At 46.2% G+C, this 14,568-nt stretch overlaps 1 protein-coding gene across 1 annotated transcript in view; it reads left to right on the plus strand.

The window, feature by feature from the left end:
• The window catches only part of LOC144828298 (verrucotoxin subunit beta-like), a 315,538-nt gene that overhangs the window by 234,937 nt on the left and 66,033 nt on the right, over positions 1-14,568 (plus strand). The window lies entirely within an intron of this gene.

A 14,568-nucleotide genomic window follows, 5' to 3' on the forward strand; every position in this document is an offset into this window, starting at 1 on the left:
TGGGGTCGCTTTTGGCAAGCCCTCGGCAAGGAGAGGATACATACCCCTAATAAGGGCATGCCTCTGTCTGTCTGACTGTTCGGTTTTGACTTGTTCACCTATCTCGATTAATTCTTTTTCTTGTGCTCGTTCTAAGGATTCTCTACTTAATTCTGACTTTCTGATTTCCTTTTCAGTTCTTTTATGAGCTTCTTTGCGCCATAACTCGATGGCATCTTTCTGTGACTGTCTGGCTTTCTTTTTCCATAGTGCTTCTTCTACTCGCATGATGCATTCAGCATCCCATGTACCCGATACGGGCCATCTATACTTTTCTTCTAACTGTTTGGTATACTCTACCCATAAATCTAGATACAATATGGCGCTTATGCCATGCTTCTGATACATAAAATGACCTGGACTGTCCCTAGGCGGAACTGGAACTGCTGCTTCCAGCAGACCCTTTCTGGTTTTTAACTGACGTAATTTCGAAAAGAGAGGCATGACTGAACTATAATCTAGACACAATACAATACACAATAAACACGATACTTATTCCCCATTCATACCACGACATTAAAAATACATGAAGAACATTTAAAAATAACAGTTCGAACAGAATACTACCTGGAATACGGAACACAGAATACATGAATTTTTTCGAGAAACAGAACTGACTAGAACAGGAACTAGATGCACTGCTGAAACAGTACGAAACTTACCGGTCTCATAAAGAGACACGTCAGGACCCGCATCCACCGAAGTGGACACTTCGTTTGTGGGTCTGTGTACCACCAACCCACGGACCAGAGTCAATTAAATTGACCCTGTCTAGATACTACCCCAGTAACGGTACTCACCGGGCAGCAAGAACGGAAGGCCTCGGACTGGACTGGACTGCTACGACGACGGACGACGGACTTCGTACTTCAGTTACGGGTGGGCCTCCGGATACCTCGGACCTTGGACTCTTGGCTTGGGCTCTGGTCGGGACTCGCCGCGTTCCTCCACCGTCTCGTTTGGATGCTGGACCGCCTCCTCCGTCTCCTCCGTGGGCCTGAGGGATACTTGAAGCAGAAATATCTGCCGGTGCGCAGAAGAGTTCCGTCACGACTGCAGAGGGTCAGGGGGTCGGCGTGGCTTCACCGACGCGTGGGGAAAGGGCAAGTCCCTGTTCGGGCGCCATTATGTGGTAAATAAATAAATAATACCCTATTTTTGAATGTATAAATGAATAACAGATAGCTCAATAAATAAGAGTCAAAATTCGAGGTAGTAGGAGTTTCGCAGGTTTATTACAGCATAAAGGACAGGAACAGGACAACCTGCATAGGAATAGGATAGCAGGGCCCAGCAGCGCTGCTGGTGTCAGGATCGGGACAAGGAAAAGGATCACTTTTTAATAACAGTACATGAGCATATATACATTGCGCAAACACATAGCATTACATTGCAATAGGCGTAGCAGTGGGTGGAGCAGAAGGGGTGACGCGTAGCAGTCGCGAAAGATAAGGGTGAAAAAGAGGTGTAACGGGGCGTATACATAGACATGTGATGCAAACGTAACAGAATATGTCATGAATGGGGCGGAAACCATGGAGGGGGCTACCTAAGGAGCCGGGACCTCTAACCTGATGGTGCGCGCAAACTAGCAATGACGTATCACTAGGAGAAGCTGGGGGCTATGAACTCTGTGCTAGGAGCAGAGACTGAAGTCTGGAGAGTCAGGGCGACATGTACCTAAACAGTATCTAGTATCTGATGTTTAGAGAACATGTTGATATAAACTAGAAGTTAGGAGGGGAAAGGCTAACAGACACTAAGACTGGACCATGCATTATTCTACATGTAGTACGTGATGAAGAATATTAAATGACCATTAATACAGTATTTCTCTAACGTGGAGACGTGAAGGCTAGACAATGACGGAAACTATTGATGCGATTCAGTAGCTTAGGAATGCAGAGAAGGAGGACTGAACTGATAACTGGAACTATAACATATTCTTGGCAGACTCAGAGGCAGAGCCAGGCTGGACCGGGCACGGCGTGGCAGGAAGTAAGTGAAGGGTCGAGGATACAGGTGGGGGCTGTATCGCTACTCAGCGAGGCTTTAGGAGACAGGAGCTGAATCTGGTGTCCAGGCCCTTTTGAGGCCTAGAAACGGGGACTTTATAATGGAATAACGTGCACACTGAGAAACGTGGCAACGTAGCTTTACATAGGCCTGATATTCGTAGTATTCACGAGGACTGGAAATTGGCATATTAGAGGTGGACACAACTATAATTGCGTCATTAATCGAACATGGGGAATGCATATGCATATTTAATCATGCACACATAACATATGATGGATGACACGTAGGGACACAGAACATGGCAAAATTTACTTTTCCACAGTATAGTCAAGGGGTATGAAGGGATAAGGGTTCGAGTTGACCAGATCAGTCAAAGGGGCATGTGACAGTGGTAGGGCATTGGCTGGAGCAGGCTCCATGTTCTTTGGAGAAGCAGTGTCAAGCTCTGGATTTTGGTGGGGGGCTGGCGGGGAGGAGGTCTGGAGTCTAGGGGTGGTTCCGTTATAGGTGCCTGGGTCGGGGTGATCAGGGGTAGGGGGCGTTAGGGGACGGGCACTCACTGGGGCAGGGGACATTGGGAGGGTATCAGTGTTCTCGGTAGAGGGGGGCACTAGATGGGAGGAGATCGCAGGTGTGGGGTAAATGCTGATGCCAGGGACAGGAGATATGGTAGGGTGGAGTGGGATAGCCGAAGTGGAGACCCTTGGGGGACTGGTAAATGGCTGGCTGGATCTGTTAGGGACAGGAGGCATGATAGGGGGGATTGGGTGAGCCGAGGTGGGGACCCTTATATGATTAGTAAGTGGGTGTTTGGGTCTGTTAGGGTGACGTGATGGTGGGTCATTGGTACCAGTATTAGATATCCAGTTGGAGTTGTTCACGTGGTTCCTGAGCAGGGGGAAGAGGTCTGATAATTTGTGGAGATTGTAGGTTGAGGCAACTCCTTCACCAACTAGGGTTCACAATAAACCAGGCCAAATCCCATCTCCAACCCTCCATGTCTCAAAGACTATTTAATTTAGGAGCTACCATAGGCACACACAGAGTAGTAGCATATTCAACTCCAGACAGACTCAAAACGTTTCACAACGTAATGTCTCAGTTCCAGCCTCAACACTCCTTACCAGCTTGAGTGTTCATGCAATTACTGGGAATGATGGCGTCTTGCATTTTCATAGTTCCATATGCAAAATTTCACATGCGCCCCCTGCAAGAATGCTTAGCATGTCACTGGAACAAGGCTCGAGGTCAGTTATCAGATCAAGTGCTGGTGGACGGCCGCACCCATGGCTCTCTGTAGTGACGGAACACACAAAACCTGTTAAAAGTGCGGCCTTCCAGGAACCCAGTTCCACAGATAGTACTGACAGCAGACGCATGAAGAACATGTTTGGGAGCACATCTCCAAAGTCACATAAGTCAGAGGATGTGGAGCCCCCAGCAAAAACAGCTTCACATAAATCATCTAGAGCTCCTAGAAATTTTTCTGGCTCTCAAACTTTTCAAGTCCAGTTATTACGCATGACTGTACTAATTCGTACAGATAACTATGTACTACATTAAAAAACAGGGGAGAACACACTCCCTCAAACTGTCCCATTTGGCAAAGGAAATCCGGAGATTGGCCATTCATCACAAAATCTTTCTCCTGGTGGAACACCTCTGTTAGCGGGTTAGAGGAAATCTCTGAGACTTTAAGTTGTGGTAACCCAGGTTTTATTGTTTTTAACAGTTTCTTTCTCCCTGGACTGAGTCTATATTAAGGTAGCGAGGCTTCCCGCTTCTTGTCTGGGGATATGCGCCCTCTCAGAAGGATTTTTCCTCTTTTCCTTCATGGTGCTCACAGGGCCAGTCGCCGGTCCGGAGTATGCGGAAAGGAAAAGACAAAGACTTGATTCAGTCGGGGGCCCCCATATACATAGTGCTCAAGGGAAGGGTAGTGAGGAGTCACCCGGTGCCCAAAAAAAATAAACAAAAGAGTAACTGGGTACTTTGTGCCGGTAGTGCTCAGGAAGGGAAGTGACTGGGTTTCTCGCCGGTGCGGTTACGGTGGTTTAAAACCCTTCCTCCCCGCCCAACCCGAGATACGCACCCGTACCTGAGTGAGTCACGGTTCTCCTGAAGCGTGGCTGGGCGATACGCCGTGTCGCTGGACTCCTGGCTCCGGTAGACGTAGGCTTGGATCTTCTCCGGCAGCTTCCTCCTTCGGTTTTTCCCCCTCGTTCGGCTCGGCAGACTTTTCGTACTCTCTTCCTCCTCCGGGTGTAGGACACCAAGTTGGAATAGGCCAACTCTCTTATTTTCCCTAGTTGGTTTTTCAGGGTTTGGCTGTATTCCAAGATGTTGTGTTCTTCCCCTGCTTCTTCTGTTTTCCACGCTTCCTTTGTCATCTCGAGGAGTCTTCGGGGCCGACGGCCATATAGTAGCTCAAATGACGAGCATCCGAGACTACTTTGAGTTTGTCCTCTGATGACATAAAGAGCCATGGGTAGTATACGATCCCACTCCGTCCCATTCACAAAAAGCATCTTTTTGAGAGTGGACTTGAGGGTGCCATTGTAGCGCTCAACCAGTCCGTCCGTTTGCGGGTGATATGCGGATGTTTTAATGTGTTGAAGGTCCAGCAATTTGCATACCTCCCGCATCAGCCTGGACACAAAGAGCGTGCCTTGATCAGTTAAGATCTCTTTGTTGAACCCTACCCGGGAGAACAATTCAATACATTTCTCCGCTATAACTCGGGATGTAGGAACTTTCAGGTGAAAGGCCTCGGGGAATCTGGTGGCGTTGTCAACAATGACAAGTGCGTATAGATTTCCTTTCCTGGTTCTAGGAAGGGGCCCTATCAAATCCATCCCCACTCTTTTAAACGGGGTGTCTATTATCGGGAGTGGTTGCAATTGAACAGTGGGTGGGCGGTGGGTGTTCCTCTTTTGGCTACACCACAGGATTGGCAATGGGTCTTGATGTCTTTGTATATCCCTGGCCAATAAAAGTGCCTCAATACATTTTGTGTGGTTTTCTCACTCCCTATGTGTCCAGCTAATAGATGTGTATAGGCATAAAACATGATTTGTTCCCTAAGGCACACAGGTATGAGAAGTTGAAAGGGTTCATCGTTATCACCTTGTCTATAGAGGAGCCCTTATTTGATAATGAAAAGGGGAAACCTGGGGTCAGGGGTGTCTTGGGAAATATGTGCCTGTCCCAGGCATTGAACAGTGTGGCGTTGTTAGCCTGTGCGAATTTAAAGCTTCTATCGGTTGCCCAAGGTTTGGGGGATAGTAAGGCTGGAACAGAAGGGGGCCTTTCAGTTGCTTAGGGGCAGGAGACAGATTGAGGGTGTGGGTGAACAAATCTAGGAAATTAGGGTTGTCTGTCCCTATGATGATCTCCTCGGAGAGAGTCTTGAGAACCCCCACCCTCAACGTGCAAGCCTTTCCCCCGGTCAGCTCTAAAGTTATGTTTGCTATGGGATACGCTTTTACATCCCCATGGAAACATTTAATAAATACCCAGGAGTTGGGTAGCACCTGGTTGGGCTTAACGAACACCCCTTTTATTACGGACTGTTTGCAGCCTGAATCAAGGAGAGCCTTAATTTCTTCCCCATTCACCCTTACTCTTTCTTTGGGGGCATAGCCTGGCGATATGCCCCCAGGCTCCACATTCGAAACATTGTGGCCCCCGGAAACTGGGTATATCAGGTTTGAGGGGGCGGGGTTGGTATGTTTTGCTGCCGGTTCGAGGTTTCTTTTCCACCTTGTTGTAAGATACCCTGGAGGTTTTGTCGGGCTCCCAGGGCGGCAGCCGGGGGTCGAGCCCTGGTGAATGTAACCGCCATTTCCATCGCTTGGTCCTTGGTCAGGTTGGGGTGCTGGCGCAGCCACTTCTGAGTGTTATATGGCAACGCGTCCAAAAACTGTTCCAAATATATTTTATCCATGATTTCCTCTTTGGGTGATACTGCAGGGGTGAGCCATTTGTTAGCAGCCATTTTCACACGAAAAAACAAGGTCTTGGATTTTCCCCTGGTGTGAAAAATGCGACGGGGTCTTCTCCTGGTATGTATTTCTGGAGAGATACCCCCGAAGGACTGGGATGGGGGCTTCGTGGTTCCCGGTACGGGGGTGTCCGGGGGTCTGTTATTATTATCTGTAACCCCTCGATTTGGGCTGAGATCGTGGTTTTGAATGTTTCTCTATCCGCATGGGCGGACGTTAGTTGCTGTTCTACAGCCCACCCTAGCTGTTCTTGGCCTTTCACTAGGTGCTGCAATAGATCTGCCATCTTTTCGGTACAGATGGCTACCTCTATGCCCCCATTCTCCACCAGTGTTAGTGGGTTAGAGGAATTCTCGGAGACTTTAAGTTGCGGTAACCCAGGTTTTATTGGTTTTAACAGTTTCTTTCTCATTGGACTGAGTCTACAATAAGCTAGCGAGGCATCCCGCTCCTTGTCTGGGGATATGCGCTCTCTCAGAAGGGTTTTTCCTCTTTTCCTACACTCCAGGGTGCTCACAGGGCCAGTTGCCGGTCCGGAGTATGCGGAAAGGAAAAGACAAAGACTTGATTCAGTCGGGTGCCCCCATATACTCAGGGCTCAAGGGAAGGGTAGTGAGGAGTCACACGGTGCCCCAAAAAAATAAACAAAAGAGTAACTGGGTACTTCGTGCCGGTAGTGCTCAGGAAGAGGAGTGACTGGGTTTCTCGCGGGTGCGGTTTCGGTGGTTTAAAACCCTTCCTCCCCACCCAACCCGAGATAGGCGCCTGTACCTGGAGAAGCGTGGCTCAATGGTTAGAGGCGGCAGACCCGGAAGCTGAGATCAGCCGTGGACCAGGGTTCGATTCCCCGCCTCGTCGGGTCTCGGGCTCAAAAATTCCACGGACTCGACAATTCTCACTCCGGTGCCTACTCGACTCACGAGGTCACACTCTGCGACTCTGGGCAATAGCTTGCTTAATCTCCACTACGGCCCCTCGCGGCGGGATGCCTGGCTTTCACCTTGTGAATACCCTGCCGGGGTATCTCACAGGGGAATACCAGGACGGGTTCCCTAAGCAAGCGCCTTGAGACCCCTGGGTGATTAGTGCGCTATATAAATCGAAATACATTTACATTTACATTTACCTGAGTGAGCCACGCTTCTCCTGAAGCGTGGCTGGGCGATACGCTGTGTCATTGGCCTCCTGGCTCCGGTAGACGTCGGCTTGGATCTTCTCTGGCAGCTTCCTCCTTCGGTTTCCTCCCTTCATTCGGCTTGGAAGACTCTTCGTACTCTCTTTCTCCTCCGGGTGTAGGACACACCTTCCTTTCCTCACTTCCTGGTTTTACCGGCTCTGACCCCGTGACGTCATTCCAGGGGTCGGGGCCTTCTGTAAACTCGGCCCAGTTAAAGAAGCAGGGTCCAGTTTCTTCGGCAGGGTGGAAGAGTTGTGCCTCTGCCCTGTTCCATTGCTGTGGGGAGAGAGGTGAGATCGGTATATACATTGTCTTTATTTTTAGAGCGTTTCCCTTCTCGGTTCCGGACTGGCTCCCCTTGTCACAACCTCCCAGGAGTGGACAATCAGATGGCAGTTCTGCTAAGACGCTAGACACAGCAAATACATAAATGGGAACTACATCCTCAAGTTCTTCTCCCATTCTTCCAAATGTGGGGCTTCCCAGACGTAGACCTGTGTGCCATGCATCTAAACACAAAATGCCCAAACTTCCCGTCCAGGTATCCACACCCATTGTCCAAAGGCAATGCACTATGGATGAATTGGTCAGGGATATTTGCATATGCTTCTCTGCATCTCCCACTCATTTCATTATTGGTTCAGAAACTCCAACAAACATCCCTGGCCCTAATCCTGCTTGCTCCAAAATGGGCACGTCAACCATGGTTCACAACTCTACTGGAACTCTCAGTAGTTCCTCATCAAAAGCTAAATCTTTCACCCAGTCTTCTCACCTAGAGCCATGGCGAGATAAAACACCCAGATCCCAGTCAACTCAATCAAGCGATCTGGCACCTGAAGTCCTAGAGTTTGGCTATCTAAATCTACCTTCCACTAAAACAAGGGGGCACCTGAGCTTAAATAAAGGTGGAGACGCAGGGGAATACATGCAATATAATATACAAAGATGTCTCCACCCGAGGTAAAGCAAAAAAGTGCTGATAAAGTCACTAAGGATACAATCTCCCTCCCAAAAGAGACAATCAATAAACAAAGTTTAGAAGCATATCCATAAATAGGTTTTAATCAATATTCATATATGTACAATCAATTGGTTTCCATAGATGCAATATCAAAAAACAAACATCTGAAGCGAAAATTCAAACCCCCACAACACAATCATTCAAGCAATCACTCCAACTCATAATCCCTCAATCCCATTCATCCTGATCCTGAAGGATCCAGTCATTCAGGTACAATAAAAACAATTAAAGCTAGACAAAGCGAAGGACCACAATTCTCAATGGTAGAACTGGGAGACTTAAGAGGATAAATGAACAAGGGCAATGATTGATTGCCCGTGTTCATTTATCCTCTTAAGTCTTTATTTGACAGTTTAACTGCATTTGGATTTTGCTATCAACTTCGAGACAAAACAAATTGTTTTCAGGAAGGTCATTTGTCTCCTTTCGCTTCACATGTTTGTTTTTTGATATTGTATCTATAGAAACCAATTGATTGTACATATATGAATATTGAGTAAAACCTATTTACGGATATGCTTCTAAACTCTGTTTATTGATTGTCTCTTTTAGGAGGGAGATTGTATCCTTAGTGACTTAATCAGCTCTTTTTTGATTTACCTCGGGTGGAGACATCTTTGTATATTATATTATCTAAATCTACCGCCAGACTGTATCAATATCATCAAAGAAGCTAGGCGTCCTTCCACAAGAGCCTGCTATGCAGCCAAGAGGAAGCGGTTTGTGATTTGATGTAACAACAACCACATTAACCCGCTTGATGCTTCAGTACAAAACATGATATGATATGATATTTGTTAGATCTGCAATGTTCCAATTTAGCATACTCATCTATCCGCCTACATCTTGCTGCAATAGCTGCATACCTACAGAATAGACAGCATCTGTCTCTTTTTCGAGTACCTGTCATTAAGGCCTTTATGGAGGGCCTAAAAAGAGTTACTCCACCTAGATGTCCACCTGCCCCACTGTGCAATCTCAATATTGCTCTCACCAGACTCATGGGTCCACCCTTTGAACCATTGCATAAATGTAACTGCAATTTCTTACATGGAAGGTGGCATTTCTAGTTGACATTACGTCACTCAGAAGAGTCAGTGAGATCCAGGCATTAACCATAAAAGAACCTTTTTTGCAGATACACCAAAACAAAGTAGTTCCTCGGACCAACCCTAAATTCCTTCCTAAAGTAATTTCTGCCTTTCACATTAATCAATCAGTTGAGTTACCTGACTTTCCCTTCCATTCCTTTACCTCTTATGGGCCTGTGCAGCGGTCACGGAGAGCTCTGGGCTCTACAGATGCCATGGTTGTCATGGGACTTGCACCACCATATATGATGGTTGTCGTGATATGCATCCCTGGACAGGCGCTGTGCGATCTTAGGGGATGCGCTCTGCACAAATCCACATTTATAACCCATGTGCATCTGTGTGACCTATCTATGTGCTTTCCACGTGTGCATCTGATTGTATGTGTGCTCTCACCCCATATAGTTTGTGTATGGTTGTTGTATTGACCCCATTACATTATGGTCTGGATAATACAATCTGTAAATGAGTCGCCCAGACTAGGCCTGGTGGTTATACAACCAGGAAATGAGCCACTGAGACTGGGCCTGATAATTATACAGGAAATGAGTCACTAGGCATGGTATGAACTAGTGATTATATAATCAGGAAATGAGTCACTGAGACTGGGCCTGATGATTATACAATCAGGAAATGAGTCACCCAGAACATCTCATGGTATGAACCTGGTGATTACACAATCAGGAAACGAATCACCCACTCAGCTGCCATCTTAATTGGACCAGGATTATAAAGGCACTCCCTGACTGCACCGGGTTGCTAGGCAATCAGGAATCAGTGCAGCCTTTGTCTTATCTTCATAGCAGCTGTGGTCACCGTTGGACTTCATGATAACTGCATCTAGTTGATCTTAAGTCACGAGCCTGCAGAGGACATCAGCACATCATTCTGTGTCACAAGTTGAAGAGGATGTCATCATCCTGTGTGCGGAGTCTGCAGTGGATGTCAACACATCATCCTGTGTCATGGACCTGCAGTGGACCTTGGCACGTCTGAAAATGTGCAGTAAGACGCGCCGCAGGTCATGCACCCCCAAGGGGAAATCTTTAACGTCTTACAATATAATCTCACCACAGTATCTCTCGGCAAAGGTAGAAAGTCAGTACATACAGGACTACAACTGCTAGCGCGTTTGACACTGCCCTTAACATCTCATGCCCAGCTTGCTCCAATGTTTAGACATAGCTGCTATGGATAGTTGGAGGGGGAAGTAATTTAAAGGTTTACCTGGTTCAGGTCTGGACAGTTCTTTATTGTGGGTCACGTGTGTAAGGTGCCTTACAGAGTTTGCAGATTGGAAAATGGCTCCATTCCTTCAGGCGATTGTTCAGTAACTTAACTGAAGGCAATAGTCTGCTACCCTCCTGAGCCGAGATACCAGCCTACCTGATGATCTGGTTGTGTGGATTGGGTTGGTGTCGGACTGATTCTGAACACCTCCACTGAGTATGTTGGCCTTCTGTATCAGCTAGCTCACAGTGACACTAGAATCTACTCTCACCAAGGAGAAAATAGTTCTTGGCAACCATCGAACATGACAACCCTGATCCCTCAGGACCATGGAAACAATATACTACTTTTCGCTCAGTCACTCATGCTTACTTAGTCTGTCTTAGAGAGGTAAACGAATAAACAGGCTGGGTGTTTCCAAAAGTATTTATTGAACAGTTGTGATTCTGGTGTAAAATATGTGAGCTGAAACAAACGTTAGGCTGTAAAACATATAAATGATTACCAGTATTGTGAAAGTAAATAGATGGTATAGTTCTACCATCTTGTAGTAATCATGAGTACATACAAGTACATAAAGCACATGATAATAAAAAGATGCATACCCCTACAATGTTTCACTAAATAGATGTACCTAAGTATGCCTAGAATGTGTGTAGGTCTTAAGCCAAGAATCCCTCTAGGATAAAGTCAGCCCCATTACCTGAAGTGAGAAACTGTGGAACCCCGTCTTGGTCTCGAGTTGGACACCCCATGAGGGATGTTAGACCACTGCGAGCTGGAGTGTCTGCATGCAGGAACCTCAGCGTCTCTGGTCAGTGTGTCGGACGGGAAGTCCTGGTATCCTCTGTCTGTCTAAGCAAGATGTGATGTATATATATCCGTACTTATCCCCAGGGGTTCTACCTCGCTGTGTTACTATGTCGTTCTAAGGATGACATCGGGCCTGAACTTTATTCGTAGATATTATACAAGAGATGGCTAATGTGCTTCCAAGAATCCTCAAGCCTAATGTATGAGATTTAGAACTAGGGAAAACCTACATTCTGAATGCAGTGTTGTATCTAGGTAAAAGGTCAGTCCCTATAACCCGTTATAAGTGTCATGTAGGGAAGAATATAGGTGAAGGGTAACAAAGTTACCTGGGCCTATATTATGGTACCTATATGGAATATAACATCTGGTCTTGCCAAAGTTTCATAACTGGACTCAAAATTCTTTTACTTTTCTCCAGAAGTGTTACATCTGGCTGCGAAGGTCTAGCATGTAGCTGAGGACATCCTGAGTGTGTTACTGGGAGCTTGCTCACGCCCATTTGTCACAAAGCTGAGATGTCCCCTAACAGGGTGGTCATCGAGGAGTTTGAAGGGTCTAAACCCAATCCCCTTCTGTAGAACCTTCCTGTAGGCATACAAGAGTCATGGTAGTGATCCAGTGGGACTACCAGCTTGGGTTACTCATAAATTACCATACTCATCTGGGCCCATAAACATTCGAACATAAGCCAATAATCACCGCTGAAAATCAAGATTCTATATTTTCCTTTGTGATGTATTTACCTATACACCAATTCTTACCAACCCTTATCACCTTGGTTCTTGATTTCATTAGGTCAATAGATCCGGTTGTTAGCAGAATAGGTAGAAATGACACTTACCTTTATATCTGTAAATGACCAGAGACTTGAGAGATTTGTAAAGTATTATCTAGTAAATCATTTTGTGAGTCCGATACCAATACATGTCATACACCAATTTCTTTAAGGAAATGATCAAAGGAAAATACCAAGTCTTAGTTAAATCTCACGACGCTGGTATCTGGAAAGGGATGATTTAGAGAAATGTACAAGAACATGCTACACAAAATTATGTTTACCTAGAATGGTGTGGGGACCAACCCCTGGCCAAGGAGCTGGAAAGGGGACTCCCAAATAGTCCAGAGCCGACTGTTCAGGACAGGTTCAAGACAGGATACGTGACCTCTTCTAAGTGCAACGCCAGCGTCGCACCCCTCTCTGGTACTGCGCTCCTCGATTCTTCCCCCTTCTAGATGGACAGGTTAATTTTCTTCAACAATTTCTCCTACTCTTCTCTCTCTCCGTCTCTTCCCTCTCGATTCTTCTATCAGAGTGCTCAACAGCGTCTCTGACCTCCGTGGCATCCGCCGCCATCTGCTTCAGTGTTGGGTCAGTGACAAGTCTGACATCTAACTGACTAAGCCTACCTTAGTTATACTATTCTATGTGTATGTACCACCCCCCAATGTTTCAATATTCGTGAAAGTCCCTACTTCTGATTGGACCATTCTAATGTAATGAGTTTTCTTTAGTTCATTGTCCAATATTACCGCCCTTTAATTTACTTTCCCAAGCTTTATTCCCACCCGCATTTCACATTAGAAACATGTACAATATATGCAACTGTTGTCTTCTTTTCCATCCCGTCTTCGGGTTGAGAGGTGAAGTTCAAAAGTGCTTCTTTGCTAGAGCGTCTTTGGCTGGGTTTCAATGATACATCATGCATAATGACAGACTTTTAGTGTGCCTGCGCATAATCATGCGGGACAGGGATTTCAGTCACCATCCAGGCCAAAATACGAACTAATAATAAAGTCAAAGAAAACATATTAGAACACAGAAATAAATGAATGCCCTCTATACCACGGAAGCCTACTCTAATTCCATTAAGTTATTTAATCTTTTTGCATTAGCAATTTAATAAACAAGCGCCGTTTAGTTTAAGCATGGAATGTGCATTAATTAACATGCGAGTTTCAAGCAGCCATCTTAATGGCTACTGCGCAGTGGCAAAGAATTCCCCCCAAAGCAAAGGGCGTCATACTACGCAGATGCAGTAGACGCATGCGCAGAAAGTTCCCGCATTTTTGGCAGCCATCTTTAGACACTCGTTTTACTTATTAGTAAAACACATAGGCAAGCTTCTCCCAGATTCAAATGTAAAATGTCTAATGAAAATATTAGTATTTACAAACATGTTGGTTACATAATTACACATTGTTTGAGAGGATTGCATTTGAGCAAGTTTCTTTACGTACGAAACCTTGCTCCATCAGTAGGAGGACGTCCCCCTTTATGCCTCATGAGCTCAATAGACCCATCATCATGCCCTTTGGAGTCTTGTTGAATATCTCCACAACACAATTTGGTTGGGAATGACAGGGTGTGGATAACTTGTACGTTAATCCACACTAATCCCACATGGATCTCATGTACGCAGATATGAAGTTAGTGCCTCTGTCAGACACTACCTCTTAGGTAGTGTCACGGGTAAATGCCACCCTGTACTCAGAAGCCATAGAGTGGCTTCTGGATACAGGTTGGCATGGTTGGTCCAGCAAAACGAGAATGAACCTGTTACCTAAACAGTGTTGATGCCAACCCGTTCAGAAGCCTATCAAAGGTCTTGTCCTGCCCCTTATGTCCTTCCAGGGGTATGTCATGAGCCAGACCCAGTAGCAAGAACCTGTAACACTTGGGGACCATGCCACATGCGCCGCCTCAGGCACAGGAACCGAACCACAGGGTCAATGGTCATCCTCTCAATAGACAAGGTGATCTTCAGAGTTATCTCCTGCTATCGCGATCTTAACTTGCTGCATTAAGCCCTGTAGAGTTGAGCACTTTTTCTGTGCCTTACAGAGTTCCTCCCCGGTTGACCCACTCTCAACTTGCCATCCAGCAAGCTTAGGTAGGTCTTCCAGGGCGGTGATGTCATCCATGATTGGCTCAGAGGCATCCTACTCAGGTGCCCCATGAACCTGAACTGTGGGAACTTCAAGGACTGGTTTCCTATGCCCCTTTCTCTTTCTCTTGTCTACAGATACCCTGACCCCTGGTTAAGGGACAGTCAGTAACCCATATAGCAGGGACTCGTATATTCAAAGAGATTATGTGGGGCTACAACAAACTGTGTGTTCCTGTTCAAGAGTTAATGCACTGACCCGAGTTCTGGCTTTCGTAGGTTT

The sequence above is a fragment of the Lissotriton helveticus genome, chromosome 4_1, assembly GCF_964261635.1.
Source record: "Lissotriton helveticus chromosome 4_1, aLisHel1.1, whole genome shotgun sequence".
Lineage (NCBI taxonomy): Eukaryota > Metazoa > Chordata > Amphibia > Caudata > Salamandridae > Lissotriton > Lissotriton helveticus.